We start from the raw sequence: 16628 nt of genomic DNA on the forward strand, positions 1-16628 counted from the left end.
TTTTGCTTTATTGATAGAGATTTAAGGTCAATTTTATTATATGTATATGTATTTCTGATCTTTATTAAGGTATTGTGATTGTGTAGTTCACTTAAAAGTGTAATGTATATAGGTTGTTAATAGATAATCATACTAGTCAAATTTGTAGTTATGTTAGTTAAGATTTTCTAGATGTGCATAGATATATTTTAGATAGGCATTCTTCATATTTTTCAAAGATTATAGAATATGGCATTTAAAATATTTTAATAACTTAGGACTTTTCATGACAATGAGACACTCTGCTCCTGGCATCACCAATCTACTTCAAGAGGAAGATGGGCATCAAAAAGGATTCTTATGGAGTTTGATAGCCATTTGGGCAAGAAACTGCTCTTGCCTGGACTATTGCATAAACTGGACACAGAGAACCCGCACAGAGAGGACTACTGAACTTGCCTAAAGGTGAGATGATCTTTCCGGGTTCCTGATTCATGAAAGAGCCTGCAAGACATTCTTCAGGACAAGCAGATAGTGACTGCCTTTGAAATTTCCTGCTTTGTGGAAATGTCTGCTGGAAACTCTTAAAAACTACCTATGAGTGAGTACATGTGATAATTGTGATAATTGTCTTTCTGGGTCCGGCTTACCTCACTCAAAATTATGTTTTCTAGCTCCTTCCATTTTTCTGCAAAATTCAAGATGTCATTTTTTTTCTTCTGTGTAGTATTCCATTATGTAAATGTACCACATTTTTCTTATCCATTCCTTGGTCAAGGGTCATTTAAGTTGTTTCCAGGTTCTGGCTATGACAAACAATGCTGTTTTGAACATAACTGAGCACATTTCCTTGTGGCACTATTGAGCATCCCAATATAAGTCTTATAGCTTCTAAGAAGAATATTAAAATGCCAACATATTAGTTCTTATTGTCATGGATAAAATATATTCTAGTTAGCTTGAGTGGTTAAAGGGGCATCTTATTGAATATTAAATAACATATGAAGCATTGGTAAGACTAAAGAAACTAAATATATATTCCTCTTTCAGGGGATCTTCCAATGGTTCTACTCAGGACACAGTCCCAAGGAAACTTCAGTTCTAGATTCCATTAGCATGTTCATGATGTCACAGTTACTGTGAAACACTCATAATCAAGAAGCCATTCAAGGCATCAGACATAGCCACAATAGCACCTTTGAGGAACAGATGGTATCTCTCTGCCCTTTACCTCACTTCTACCATGGAAACCTTTTATGGTAATATAAACAAACTGAAAAACCATCTTATATGGGAGTTGGGGATGTCACTCTTCTTCTGTGAAGCAATGATTTCTGCTTTGGGAATACAATGTCAAAGTGATATATATCACTTTGACATATATATATATATAATATTGTTTCAGTTTATTTTCTTGTTCAGTGATAAAATAGTCTCACAACAGTAGCTTAACAAAGCAAGGGAATATTCTGATTTTCAGAATTTCAAGGCTGTAGTCTACTATGACTGGAAGTCATAGCAGGAGGATCTAGTCACATAACATTCATGGCACCAGAGAGCAATAGGCATGGAGATTGTTGGCATGACTACACATTTTTTGTTGCAGTTGATGGCACAGGCTTATAATAGGGATTGTGACAGATTATCCTTTCCTTGTTTTGCCTCATAGAAAGATGAGGAAGTGAAGGTTTAGTGACGCTGACATGTAAACACAACACATATGTAGGGTGAAATATTGTGGATAATGTCAGCCAGAGAATGATCGTCCTTCATTTAAGTTATTGCAAATATTATCCACCGTTGGCCACGTGAGATGCCTTCTTCAACTTAGACCTTAGGTATGACATTCTCCTTGATGTGGTTTGGATCTTTTTCTTGGCTGTTGTTATTCTTGCCCACCAGTGTTTCAGAAAAATCTATATCTTGACTTCTGTTAGTCATTGTTTTGCTTTAAAATGAAAGAATGATATGCAAATACTTGATTTTTGTTTTCCAGAGTTAAAAATTACACCTTCATAAATGTAATTTACAAAAATCTATTTGACTTAAGTACATTAACTTATAACAATAAGATTAAAGCTTTAAAGTATACACCAGTAGGTATTTATTATGGTTTCTGTTGTCAGCTTAAACAAATTTATAATCACTTAGAAGAAAGGCTCCTGAGCTTGTTATTGAATAATTTTTTTTTCAGTAGCATTATTTGATGTGGGAAGATAAGTCTTAATTGTGAATTGAACCATTAAGTGGATAAAATGTAGAACAAATGTATATTCATGTGCTCAACTATGGACATCTTGCTAAGTCTAACACCTCAGCTGTTCCCCAGCAATGAAGAATAATTCTGTTGAGTGGAGCAGTTATAAAAGATAATTTTAAACTACTTACCTATGGAAAAATGGAACATAACAGAATAATAATCTGCCCCACTGTTCACATAGGGCAATCTGTATGTTTACTTAAAACATTTTCACACATATTTACAACTTGCAAATGTAAGTTCCTGCCTTTGATAAGCATATATTATTAATTATGCCTGACAAACATATTATATACTCATTTTAAATTCATGAATAAATGATTGTATAAATAATTTATTTGAGGAAATATTGTGCAACGGAAAAATAAAATTGCTCTATAGTTATGCAATGTAGAGTAAGTACTGGGAAAAGAAGTTGGCAGTCACAGACCAAGCATATGAACTGGAATCTTCCAGCTGTTGACGCTGCTCCAAAATGGAGTAGATTTCCACAGTAAGCAACTGTTCAGCAGAAAACTAATGACCCACTTTAGGAAATAATGTGAAGAATAGTCTGTGCTGTAAAACTGCAGTAACTATAGAAAACTACAAAGTCTTCTAAATTCATAACCTCATAACTTTAGTTATTGTTGAAAATCATAGGTACAGACGAGGGAACTCTCAAATATAGCATTGATTTGACTAAAAGTAACATGATTAAATTGTTAAAAATCAATAACTGCTATTATTATAAAATTATTTTATGCTTGGTGCTATTAATAGGTTAAAGAACCATTAGAAAGTTGAAAAATGTCAATCTTAGACAAAAGTCAAACTAAAAAAAATACTGATTTAGAAACACTGTTTCTGAAAAGGCTCCTAAGTATACAGGCACCATTGTATTTTCTTCTAGATAAGTTTTTAATTTAGCTTTTGAAATTAAATATATGTGTCATCACTCTATTAAAACTCAAATGCCATGTTTATATCTTGTGCATCCTTGTGCTATTGGGGATTTTTAAGAAATTATTGGATATGCAATGGATATGATTTTTGTATCCATGTAAAACTATAGGTTGAAAGTTTATAGAAAAAGGAATATATATTTCTAAATCTCTGAGACTTTTCAAATATGTAGTTGTGTAAACAGAAACTGCACTTTCATTTCCCGGCCACCCAGACATGAATAATCACACAAAACTATATTAATTGCAATACTGTTTAGCCAACAGCTCAGGTGTATTCCTAGGTATCTCTTGCATCTTAAATTAACCTATTTCTATTATTTTATATTTTACCATGAAGCTCGTGGTTTGTTACCTTACAGCTTGCTTCTTGGCGGGGGTGGGAGGTGGGCCCACAACAGCTGCCTGACTCCACCTACTTTCTTAATTCATTCAGTTTAATTTTCCTAACTAATTTCACTCCTGCCATAGTTCAAAGCAGCTTCTTTATTACCCATTGGTACAGAGAGGAATAATACATCATGATTGTACTACTTATACTGAGGCAAATGACAAGAGCCTAAAATGGACCAGAATATACTTGTCCTTATCAAATAGACAAATAATAACTCAGTAAAACTTATCAAAGTATCCTCTCACAAGAGCAACAGACACACAAGGACTCCTTTCTTATATATATTTTAGCTGACTTTGAGTACAGTGGTAGACATTCATAGTGATGTATATAGCTTGTTTAATAAATTTCCAAAAATTATCATTTTAATCAGAGAAATACAACTATTGTGTTTATAAAATGTTGACATAATTATAAAAACAACACTATCTTTTCCAATTTTTAAATGCAGCAAAGAGTAAAAATGTCTAGCAAAATTTTATCACAAAGTAATCTCATATTTGAATAAGGGCAGGCCAAAGAGGATTTCCATATTTACTATTTTCTCTAAGAATAATTTATTTTGTCTTGTATACTTGGAATTCTATGTCCTTTTTGTATCTACTTAGTTATATCTTTCCTTAATTTTGGAAATTTGTTGTTTGTTTGTATTTTTTTCTTTCTACAACATGTTTAAAAATATTGCCTATTCCACTGACCAGGACTCTTCTATACTTATAGTTTAAGGAATTGGTATTTCTGTGGAGTTTGGAATTTTCTATATAGTAGATTCCTTTGCTTTTATTTTTTTTCTTTTCTTTGATTATTCAATCTAGAGAGTCTACTTTATCTTGCATCTTGATATTCTATCTTTTGTTTGATTCATTCTACTTGTAAGAATTTCCTCTGAGTTTTCTAATGTGGATAATGAGTTTTTCTGTCATGAATATTTTTTTTGTCATTCCAATCCACTCCCAAATAATGGTACTAAGACTCCTCATTAATTATGGAAGTTCATCCTATATCTTAGACTTGTCCATAACTAGGTATTATAACTTAAATTAATCCATTTATATTAATCTTCATTCTATCATATGGCATTTACTTTTTTTTATCTTGTACCCTCTGTTTTTACTCCATATAACCTAATATCTCCTGTACATCTAGTTTGCTCTTCTATACCTTTCTTTCCCCAGAAATTCCACCTATACTTCCTGTCTTGTTACTAATTGTTCAGCTTTTTATTAACCAATCACAGAAAATACATATTCATACAGTGGACAAATACTCAACAATTTTCCCCCATTTTGAATAAATAAAAAGGAATTGTTTTAACTTTAATATAATAAAACTATATATAATTAGAACAAATATCAAGTACGAATGACTTTCTCAGAATCTAATCTATTTGCATTTGACAAATATAGAGAACTTTTTCCAAAAAGGTTGAAACAACAGAGATAGCTGACTGACTATACAGTCATTAAAGTTTCTTCTGTAACATTGGGACATCCATCTTCAGTCTCCATTCTTATATTATCTGAGAGTCTTTCTTATGGAATAGAAATTTTCAAAGGACTGTCCTGCATTGTCTTGGCAAAGTTTTACAGTGACCTTTTTTGTCCTGTTTGTCCTATTGAGACAGCAAATTGTTAATAGTTGAGGCAATGGCATTTTCTTACATAGTGACCAACTTTAGCAAAATGAAAAAAAAAAAAAAAAAAAAAAAAAACTCCAGAAAGACATTCTTGTATTCAACTATCTCTTTTTAAAGTAAATTGGTGCTTACAGGGGCATACATGTCTCACTGTCATGAAAATACTCATATTATAAAAACATTCTAAATGCTGTATTCTATATGGTTTTGAAGTGTTTGAAGATCGTCTATTTAAAATATGTATCACTTTCACTTTGAAAACAAACAAAAATGACTATAAGTTTGATTATTATAGATGACTAACTATTCTCCTATCTTTTTATTATTATAAATAGCTTTCAAGGACTAAAATTTTACATTACATGTGCTGTATAGGTATAATACAATAAGCAAGAATAAAAACAGATATACAGTATAGCAAAAATAATCTTGTTTGTATCAATATGAAAAATCCATACCAATGTAAATTACTTTAGACAAGTGGTTGTTCAATAGTAGAATAAAAAATATACTCTTTTCTACCATTATTTCTATACTATATCCCTCTTTTCCCCTTCAGAAAGAGATCAACTTATCTAATATCCTTTGTGTATCTTTTTTCCTGACAACAACCATCATAACCTTCATGCAATCCTTGTAAATGATGATTAACATCCATAATACATTGAATGAAGAAAAACTAATTACCCCACCCCCAACTCTTGGAAATCTGGGCATCATGTTCTCTAGACTGCTTCTTTTTGTTTTGTTTTGTTTGAGATAATGATGAAATTCTGGGAGAACTAGCTATATTACTTGTTGTCCAGTCTCCTGGATAAATTCATTTAGCAGCATTGAAGTTGTTCTGGATGAAGAATTTTGTAGAACTCCAAAAGAGACATTCTGAGAGGCTGGGTCACCTTCCGAGATACTTGTTTTTTTTTTTTTTGTTTTGTTTTTTTTTTTTTTTTTTTTTTTTTTTTTTTTTTTTTTAAGACAGGGTTTCTCTGTGGCTTTGGATCCTGTCCTGAAACTAGCTCTGTTGCCCGGTGAGATACTTGTTTTTATTGGGATCTAGTCCTATAGTCCTTTGCTTTTGAAAACACATGAACCTAAAAACATATGAATACATATATGCCTTGACACAAGTTTTGAATGTTCAGTGTGCATGGGTCAGTTAAAGTTAATCTTTTCTGTTTTCTGTTTGAGCAGGCAAATGACAGCTATTAACTATAAGTTTGTTTAGACTATATAGCTCAACCTCTATCAAAACCATATGAGAGAATGGAAAGCAATAAAATAAGTCATAAAAATCTGTAGCCAACAATATTTATCATGTCTCATCCAGTCACAGAGCTGATGCCATATTAAGTGATCAGCTTATATGGCATATGTCCTGTAGTCGCTATGCCTTTTTCTCTCATGTTTGCAGCCAATATCCTCAAAAGTTCACCCCTGATCAAATTTCATCTTTATTAATTTTCATTAAGATTATAACATTTTGTCTCATGTGCAAACAAAGGTATAAACTCTCCTCCAATAAATACATTGTTCAACTTCCATTCTGGAGTGAAGCCATTTTTAAAATACATAGGTTGGCTTAATTTAGCAGTTTCATAATCCAATATCTCTCAACAGGTATTTTTTATATATAATTTATTAGAATTAAAAAAATTCAAAGTCAGCAAAAGACCATACAGGATCTAGACACCCTGTTTATTTCCTATATTTTCAAGGCTTTTTCCCTTTATATCACTTTACTCTCTCTTTAAAGATTTTATATTATTATTTTTCAACTGTTTTTCTATGAGTGCATCATTTTCTTTTCTTTCTTCTGCACATAAGCACATTGTTAAACATACTATACCTTCTTAGAGGTTTTCGGTGTCTTTACTAAGCTGGCTTTACTAAGCACTTGCAACATTCTCTGACCAAATGAGACAAATTTTAGATTGCCATATCATTTTACTGATGTGAGTTTTGATATCCTGAAATATATTTGATACCTGTATTTTTATTTTCTTTATCATAGAGTATCTTTTATTTTCTTCTTAAAATTCACTGACTCATTTGCTCATGTCTTCTTTAATTTTTTGATAAATTTTATCAATATTCCTTGAACTTCTTCCTTCTATCTCTTGGACGACTTCTAGGAAGTTCTCATCTGAGAACACCTACATAGGAATAATCAGAAGACATGCTGTTTTGGCCTTTCATGTTGTTTTTATTGTTACTAATGCTGGATTTTCTTTCTTTCTCTTTATTTTTTCTCTTTTTTTTCTTTTTAAATCTATTTTACTTAGCTACATGAATTTATTTTATTTTATTGTTGGCTATATGTCTGATGGAATAATCTGACTTTTCTTGGGTTGGGCCAGGACAGGAGATGTGCAACCTGACTTAGACCTGGAATAGCTGCTGGATGAGCTGTTTAATTGAAAAGACATCTCCAAAAGCACAGGTTTTGAGTTAGTCCTGTAATTACAGAGATTGATGAGAGCAAAGATAGGAGGGGAAAGTATCATGCCAAAGTTGGTTTTTGAAGAAAGGAGGTCTGACAGTCACTGATCTGTAGCTAAGCTTGTGGACATGGTAATGGCTATAGTTGGCCTGAGTGCAGGGAGGGATATGGAGGTGATGTGAGTGCAAAGTAAATTGTTAGGCAAGAGACATAATCTTCAAAGATGTCTCAAGAATGAGAGAATTTTGGTCCTTAGTCTTAGAATAGTATTGTATGAGATTGCTTGTTTGTTTACCAGCTGCAAAGCAGCTCATCACAGAAATAACCAAGCAGAAACTGTATCAGTTAAATCAGTGCTTGTCCCATTAGCTCTTGCTTATTATTAGATATCTCTTACATATTAATTTAACCAATTTTTATTAATCTGTGTATCACCACGAGGCTGTTTTTTTACTGGGTAAATTTCCAGAATCTGTCTCTGGTGGGGCTACCTGGTTTCTCACTGACTCCACATTCTTTCTCCCAGCTTTCAGGCTAGTTTTCCCTGCCCAGCTAAGTTCTGGTTTCCAATAGACCCAAAGAAGTTTCTTTATTCATTAACCANATATATAGATATAGATATAGATATAGATATATAGATAGAACTATCTCCCATACTAGATTAGGATTTTGGATTTCCTGATAGTGACTGATGGGAGAGGAAGGATATCTAACCAAAAGTGAAGAAATGACTTACCCAGAAAAAGTGATTTGTAAAAAATGGGGTTTTTGGGTCCAATGTCTATAACTAATCTAATGGGTTTTCAGATGGGGCAGAATGGAAGTAAAGGGGAAAGAAAAAAAAAAAACTTAGCCAGAAAACTTAGATCTTACTAGTATATTTCATTTATTTGTTTCAAATGCACTCACATAATTTTAAAATCTACAAACTGATATTTTTGTTCTTTATATTTAAAGTATTGAATGGACAATTAATATTGGTACCTATTCAAAATTTATCAGAGTATGATGAAGATGCTTTTTAAAAGCAAAGTTATGCTCTGTTGTGCAGTTGCCACTTTTCTAAGTATTTTTCAAATTTATTTTTCTTTCTTTTCTTCTTGAGGTGGGAGAGTCATCTGTCTATGTGTTACTTTTATTGGTTAATAAAGAAACTGCCTTGGCCCTTTAATAGGACAGGAAATTAGGTAGGCGGAGTAAACAGAACAGAATACTGGGAGAAAGAAGCTGAGTCAGGCAGTTGCCATGATTCTCCCACTTGAGCCAGACGCAGGTTAAGATCTTTCCTGGTAAGCCACCTCGTGGTGCTACACAGATTACTAAATATGGGTTAGAATTAACCAATAAGAGGCTACAGATAATGGGCCAGGCAGTATTTAAATGAATACAGTTTCCATGTAATTATTTCGGGTAAAGCTAGCCCTGAGAGAGCTGGGTGTCAGGAAGCAGCCCCCAGCTTCTTCTACATCTTCTTTTTCCCTTTTTTTATATTTTCTTTTATTGCTGCGAAGATAGTTGTCTCTGTAGCTCTGTATATGCTGAGGTTACTTTCCATATTTGCCTGGTTGGTTACTTGCAGCTCACTTTATATGTGATCGATCCTAGCACTGGCATAAAGGTCCATTACATTTATAAAGTTAGAAATTATCCTTGTGTTTTGTTACTGAATGAGGTAATAGATAGCTTCCAAAGAAACAGTTTTGATTATCCAGATGTCTCACTGTTTATGAGAGCACTCTTCAGTGGAAGAAAATAACTGATATTCCATAATGTCTTAGAATTACAATATTCAATACCAAAATGGTACATTCACTTCACTAGTGTGTTATCAAGAGGGTAACTTACAAATTGAAGAACAGGTTAAGTACCAAGTAGTGCTCTTTTTACAAAGGGAATCCAGTCCTATAGTCTAAACAGTGCTTCACAATTGGTGGGTTGTAACCCCCAAAATCATCAGAAAATATAAACATTTACATTAGATTCACAACAATATCAAAATTAGAGTTATGAAGTGGTAACAAAATTTAGCAGTTTTGGGTCACCACAAGAAACTGTATTAAGGCTTCAAGAAGGTTGAGAAGTACTGATCTAAGGCAACCAAATACACTAAGTATTTGAGAATCACTGCATCAGAAAAACCAAGACCACTTTGAAGATACAATTTTGCCAATGTTAGTTTCTATTCTCTCAATACTTTGTATATCATGGCCATGTGTTGTCTTCCCTCTGAAATATTTCAACATGGTATGTATGAAAGAAATGCTATAAATGAAATTGAATATTTTGTAATATATGAAATGGAAGAAGTTTTATATCTACTATGGGAAATGGATCTTTATCTTGACGTTCTCTTAGAAGAAGTTTTACATTCATTATATTAGGCTGTTTTTTATCCATACTCACATAATAAAGTAACACTATTGTCATGCATTAAGCAATAGAAATCTGTTCTACAGTATTGTAAGTGAGAAGTCAGAGACTCAGGTTTCTGCCAGGTCAGTTTCATTTGAGACTGAGAAACAGGATGACCTTTTAGGCTGTGGCCCATATTTTCCCTAAGAGTTTGATCCAGGTAGTCATTCATTACATGATTGACTCCCAGGTCTACATCCATGTTTTCATTCAGAGTCTGTTGATAATATCTCTCTCATACTTTGGTAAAAATTTTTACAAACTGATCCATGTTTTCACTTAGGCTCTTGTTCATGCCCTTTCTCATATTTAAATGGTTTGTCAAAAACCTTGGTCTCCTCATTCATTATTCGGAGTCTTTACAAAACAGGCTTTATAAGATTGTATCTATTTATGAATTTTCCTAGTAAAAAGATAATTGCTGCATTGTCTATGTTAAATTCATCTGTCACTGCTCTATGTTCAAATGAGTTAAGTTTTGTAAATTCAAGGTTAGAATATGAGCTAACTATAAACTAAGTTTCTCTGTCCTACCAGCCACTATTCAAATATATAATTAATATAAATATTAATTATAACTGCATGGCTGATGGCCTATATTTTCTCCAGACAGCTCTTATCACTTAAATTACCCCATTTCTACTTATCTATTTGCTGCACTGAAGCTCATTTGCCTTAACTTTGAACTTCCCATTTTGCTTCTTCTGTGTCTAGTGTGCAACTTTCCTGACTCCACTCTTCTTCACAGCATTTTCTCTACCCTAAAACTCCTGCCTCACTATTTGTCAGTTAGCTTTTATTAACAATAAAAGCAGCACATTTTCACAGTGGACAGGAGAATTATTTTGTAACATTTCCCTTTTTGGTCTAAATAAAAAGGAAAGTTTTAAGGTTAACACAATTATAGGCATATCAAAGAGTTCCAAAACAGACCAGAATGGAGTATAACAAATGCTTATTTATTTAGGGATAAACTCACAGTAAGTGTAGCTATTCTCAGTCCTCTGTGGCCTCTGGAAACTGGGAACTGAATCCAGGATAAAACAGGGCTTCACATGCTTTTCACCTGCACTTATACTACCTGAACCATGCCCATATGTGACAGTATCTAAAAGGTTATTGGCTGAAGGATTTTATACAAAAGTGCCATGGGACAATGGTCTTTTATCCCGTCACTAGTACTATTTTTATAAAATGCTGATTGGCCTGGAGTCAGGCAGGAAGTATAGGTGGGGCAACGAGAACAGGAGAATTCTGGAAAAAGGAAAGAGTCAGTCTTCTGTCGACACAAAGGAAGCCAGACACAAAACTAGCAAAAATGAGAAGGCCTCACTGACATAAGGTACCAAGCCATGTGACTAACAAAGACAAGAATTATAGGCTAACAAGAGGTACAAGAGTTAATAAGAAGCCTGAGCTAATAGACCAACCAGTTTATAGTTAATGTGGACCTCTGTGTGTTTCTTTGGGACTGAACAGCTGTGGGCCCAGGCGGGACAAGAGCCTCTGTCAACAAATGGCATCAATGTGGACAGCTAAATCCTCTTAAAACCTGAGAGTTTGGGAAATAATTCTAGACACAAAGGAAGAGAGTTAAGCATGGCTTTTTGGTAGCATCATTTTATCAGATGGGCTCAGATTGCTAAAGGCAAGCACATGTCATTTAAGAGAGGCTTCCTGATTCAACTTTAACTGCAAAAAAAAAAATGTAGCTCTTTTAAGAGGTTCTGCAATAAAACACTTAAATTGTGTTAATGAATAATCAACAGCATGTTATTTGGTGGTGGTGGCCGAAGCCTTGAAACTCCATAGAGTGGTGGCAATTAATATGGCTCTGGCCAGTACCTCCACCATGAGGCTAGACTCTCAGAAAGCTAAGGAATGGGATGGATCTGGCTGTCAATGGCATGGTTTTAAGTCTGGCCACACTGCTTAGCAAAGTAAAAACTCATGTGATCAGTAAAAGAGAGATATATAGTAAAAATAAATTCAGATGAAGAAAAAATCTAAATTTGGGCTCCCTAGGGTAGAGCAGTCATGTCGCACAAACAGATTTATTATTCGGACAAATAGGACAATGAGGAATTCAAGTACCAGCATGTCATGTTGCCCAAGGACATAGTCAAGCTGGTCCCTAAAACCCATTTGATGTATGAATCTGAATGGAGAAATCCTGGTGTTCAGCAGGGTCAAGGATGGGTCCATTATATGATCCATGAACCAAAACCTCACATCTTACTGTTCTGGTGGCCACTACCTAAGAAGCCAAAGAAATGAAGCTGGCAAGCCACCCTTCAGCTGCGAGCTTTACACAGCTGTCTTTGCTTCCTACCGTCTCTCTAATGGAGTGATTATCTCATTTTCTTATTTCTCACTTTGATATTTAAAGGTTGTTTAATACACTGAAGTGCTGGGACCTGCTTTACTTCTTGAGTTGAGTCACCAATGCCACAACTCTGTCCGATGAGTGACTTCAAAGCCCTAGAATGCTCTGTATCCAGTGGGCCATATTTGCCGTCTCTTGAAAGCATGTAAAGTCAGATCATGGCTGTTACAGGGACCACGTGAATTTGCTGTTGTGGTTTTTATTTTTGGGTGCTATATTTATGGTAACTTATCGGCTTATATTTCAATGTGTTGGAAACTTTACATTTTATCTGACAAATCTCTTCCATGTTACAAGCCTCTATTAAATGAAGTTTTTATAATTAAATAAATATATAAGTAGGCCTGGGAGAGAAAGGGAAAAAGGATAAAGTCATTAAAATAAAAAAAAATAGAAAGAGTAGTTGGGAGTGATAGCACATACCTTTAATCCCAACACTTGGGAGGCAGAGGCAGGCTGATCTCTGTGAGTTCAAGAACTACCTGGTCTACAGAATGAATGCCAGGACAGCCAAAGATACACAGACAAAGTTAGTCTTATAAAAAAACAAAAGTGAAAAATGAAAATAAAAGAAACAGAGTTTAAAATAAAGCCATGAAAAAATGAAAAACATGAGAGTCTGATTACTGATTATTATGTGTTATCTTTAAATTGCTTGATGGCTGAGGAAGGAGCAACAACTGCTAAAAAATCATTTGATTATAAATGCTGCTGGATTAATGAATGATAGGTATTTTGAAAATGCCTTGACTTCAAATTTAAGTCTAAATTGGAAAAGAGGTTTTGCTTTTGTTTCCATAGGAAATGAGAGTCTGTGGATTTCTTCTGGGCTAAGAAAAATCATGTTTGATCAAGGAACTACCCCTTTGACATCTTCAATAGAATAGATGGCCCGGATGTCTGAGCTCTACATCCAGACCATCCTTGAGACTGCTGGCTGAAATGACCAAGCTTCATAGAATATTCCAGTCAGGACTTGACCATAATTCAAAAATTTTCTTTAGGTCCCTGTAAGATTATCAGCACCCCAAATCAGCAGAAAGTAGCCTAGAAAATTATACCCATATCCCCAAAGGATGGATTATGAATATTTATCATTGTTTAGAGTATTGGTTACAAGATGTTATGGATAATCATCTGGACAAAATCTAAACAAATGATATTAGATTCAGAGTTTTTGTTTTGAACAAAAAAAAGAGGGAATAGCTGTGGGACAATAATATTGCTATCCTGTCCCTTTTATAATTTTGATAAAACACAGATTGGCTTGTAGCAGGCAGGAAGTATAGGCAGGGTGACCAGGCAAGAAGTAGAGGTGGAGTGAGGAGAACAGGAGGATTCTGGGAAGAGGAAACAGTCAGTCTGCAGTTGACAAAGAGGAAGCCAGGCACAGAGCAAGCAAGATGAGAAGGCCTCACTGATAAAAGGTACCAAGCCATGTGACTAACACAGACAAGAATGATGGGCTAATAATATAAGAATTTATAAGAAGCCTGAGCTAATAGACCAACTAGTTTATGATTAATATAGACCTCTATGTGTTACTTTGGGACTGAATGGCTGCAGTACCAGGAGGGACAGAAAACTCTGTCAACTCAACACATCCCCCTTTTGTCTAAATAAAAGGGTTCTAAGCCTAATACAAAACTATATACAATAAAAATAAATATCAAGAATTGTCCATGGAAAAGAAGGAACCAAAACATACATAAAAATTAGAATTACAACCAGCATGAACAATAGAAAGCAAAAAACACATGCTAAATCTGCCAATAGTTAGCCTAGCCTAAGAAGTCTAAGGCTTATATTAAAAATGTCTTGATTAAATCATGAGAGGAAAGTCACTATGACTATCGAGACTTCAACCCCATCAGAAACCTGAGAATGAAAATAATATTACCTGAGTAAACAGGAACTACATATAAGCAAGTTCCATAATGTGCTAGAATAGACAGAGACAACCAGCTACCTGGGTAATCACCCAAAGTCTCATTTGCGATGTTGGAGCAACCAACATTGGCTAAGGCCTGAGTATCTGACTGATCATTTTCATAGGCAGGAAAATGTTCAGAACTGCCTTACCTTGTCTTGGCAAAGTTTGGCTGTTATCTTGCTTGTATCCTGTTTCTCCAGTTTTGACACCATGCAAGGCAGGTCTTTGCCCAAAGGCCAGTATTTCTAAGAAGAAAACAAGCTCCAAGTGGGGTGTCTTTGGTGTTCAGCATTCTCCCTGGAATAGATCAGTACTGCCAGGAGCAATTGTGTCTCATCTAAATAGAATCCTGCATTATTTAAGTGCCATATTCTTCAATTCTATAAAGTGTTTGAAGATTACCTATCTATTTTGAATATAATTTCTATGCATCTAAAGAACCTGACAAGTATAACTATAAGTATGACAAAAATGAATGATTATTGACCTTCAATTTTCAATACTAATGTACCTTAACGACTGAGGGTTCTAATTAAAAAATTAAAAAAAAAATCTTTAAATAAATGTGCAGCAAGTGGGGACAATGACCTCAAAATGTAAACAATTTATATAACTATCTTCATAGGAAATAGAAATGTGTTGTGTAATATGACAAATATTTCCTAAAATTACATCGTTTTTCAAAACTTCTTAAGCAAAAGTAGAAACATGCATGCACACAACAAGACAACATAACTTTGCATAGGTGCATAATATTGTAAACAGAAATTAGAGCATATTCAATATAACAAATGCAATTTAATTTTATGTCATTATACAAGGATCTATACCAATGTAAATTATCTATAACTAATAGTTCATAAGTAGATATACTAGTCTACATATTATCCCATCCATTCACCTCTTGTTTTTAAAAGAGATCCCTGAGCCTACTTCATTTTTCCTCCCAACCCTGTACCACTTATAACAAACCCCTAACAGATGACAATTGTCCTAATCATTAGGACAAACTTCGTTGGGAGAGGGAACATTGTTTTCTAAAATTACTTTGAGTTATCATAAGGTTGATCTTATTCTTATGAGATTTTTTTTTATTGAGAATAAGAAAAAAAAAGTTTCCGCCTCCTCCCAGCCTCCCATTTCCCTCCCCCTCCCCCCTCTCTCCTCCCCCTCCCCCCACTCCTCACCCCCTCCCTCTCCTATCCAAAGAGCAGTCATAGTTCCCTGCCCTGTGGAAAGTCCAAGGTCCTCCCCCCTCCGTCCATGTCTAGGAAGGTGAACATCCAAACTGGCTAGGCTCCCACAAAGCCAGAACCTGAAGTAGGATCAAAACCCCTTGCCATTGACCTTGGCTTCTCATCAGTCCTCATTGTTATTTTGTGTGAGGTAACCCAGACACAGAAATTCAATGATCACATACACTCACTCATAGGTGGATTTTAAACATAAAGCAAAGAAAACCAGAAAATCCCAGAGAACTTAGACAACAATAAGCACACTAAGAGAGACTTACATAGATCTAATCTACATGAGAAGTAGAAAGTAGAAAAAGACACGATCTCCTGAGTAAATTGGGAGCATGGGGACCTTGGGAATAAAAAGAAGAAGAAAAAGAAATCCCATTATAGATATTTAGTTGAAATATTATTTTTGTTCTGTTTTGTTTTTCAAGACAGGGTTTCTCTGTAGTTTAGGATACTATCCTGTAACTAGCTTTTGTAGAGCAGGCTGACCTTGAAACTCACAGAGATTCACTTGCCTTCCTCAGGAGTGCTGAGATTAAAGGAGTGTGCCGCCACCACCACCCAGTTTAGCTGAAATATTATTATCTCTTGATTTATACAAGTATTTTTGTTGTTTTAAACATTGTCATAATATTTAGCAGGTTATAAAAAATTATAACTAAAACTGCTATCAAAATAGAAATATGCAAAGTCAACAATTATGATCTTATATGCTCGGGCAATGTTATTGCATTAATACAACATCACTTAAGAATATTTCTAATAATAATTTTCTTACTAAATTCTTAACTAAAAATGAGTTTAAAATTGTTAAAAAGTTATATTTTACACATATGCACATTACACGTACAAACAAATTCATGGAGGAACTAATTTGCAGAGATATCTGAAAATATGAACACAAATCTTTAGTTCTTTTTATTTATTTATTCTGGTTTTTCAAGACAGGGTTTCTCTCTGTGTCTTTGAAGCCTGTCCTGGAACTAGCTCTTGTAGACCA

At 34.3% G+C, this 16628-nt stretch overlaps 1 pseudogene; it reads left to right on the forward strand.

The window, feature by feature from the left end:
• The first annotated feature begins 12102 nt into the window (after positions 1–12102).
• LOC126510823 (cyclin-dependent kinases regulatory subunit 1-like) lies at positions 12103–12342 on the forward strand (annotated as a pseudogene).
• The last annotated feature ends 4286 nt before the right edge of the window (positions 12343–16628 follow it).

The sequence above is a fragment of the Alexandromys fortis genome, unplaced genomic scaffold (genome assembly GCF_014885135.2).
Source record: "Alexandromys fortis isolate MF-2015 unplaced genomic scaffold, M_Fortis_MF-2015_v1.1 scaffold_78, whole genome shotgun sequence".
NCBI classification, from domain to species: domain Eukaryota; kingdom Metazoa; phylum Chordata; class Mammalia; order Rodentia; family Cricetidae; genus Alexandromys; species Alexandromys fortis.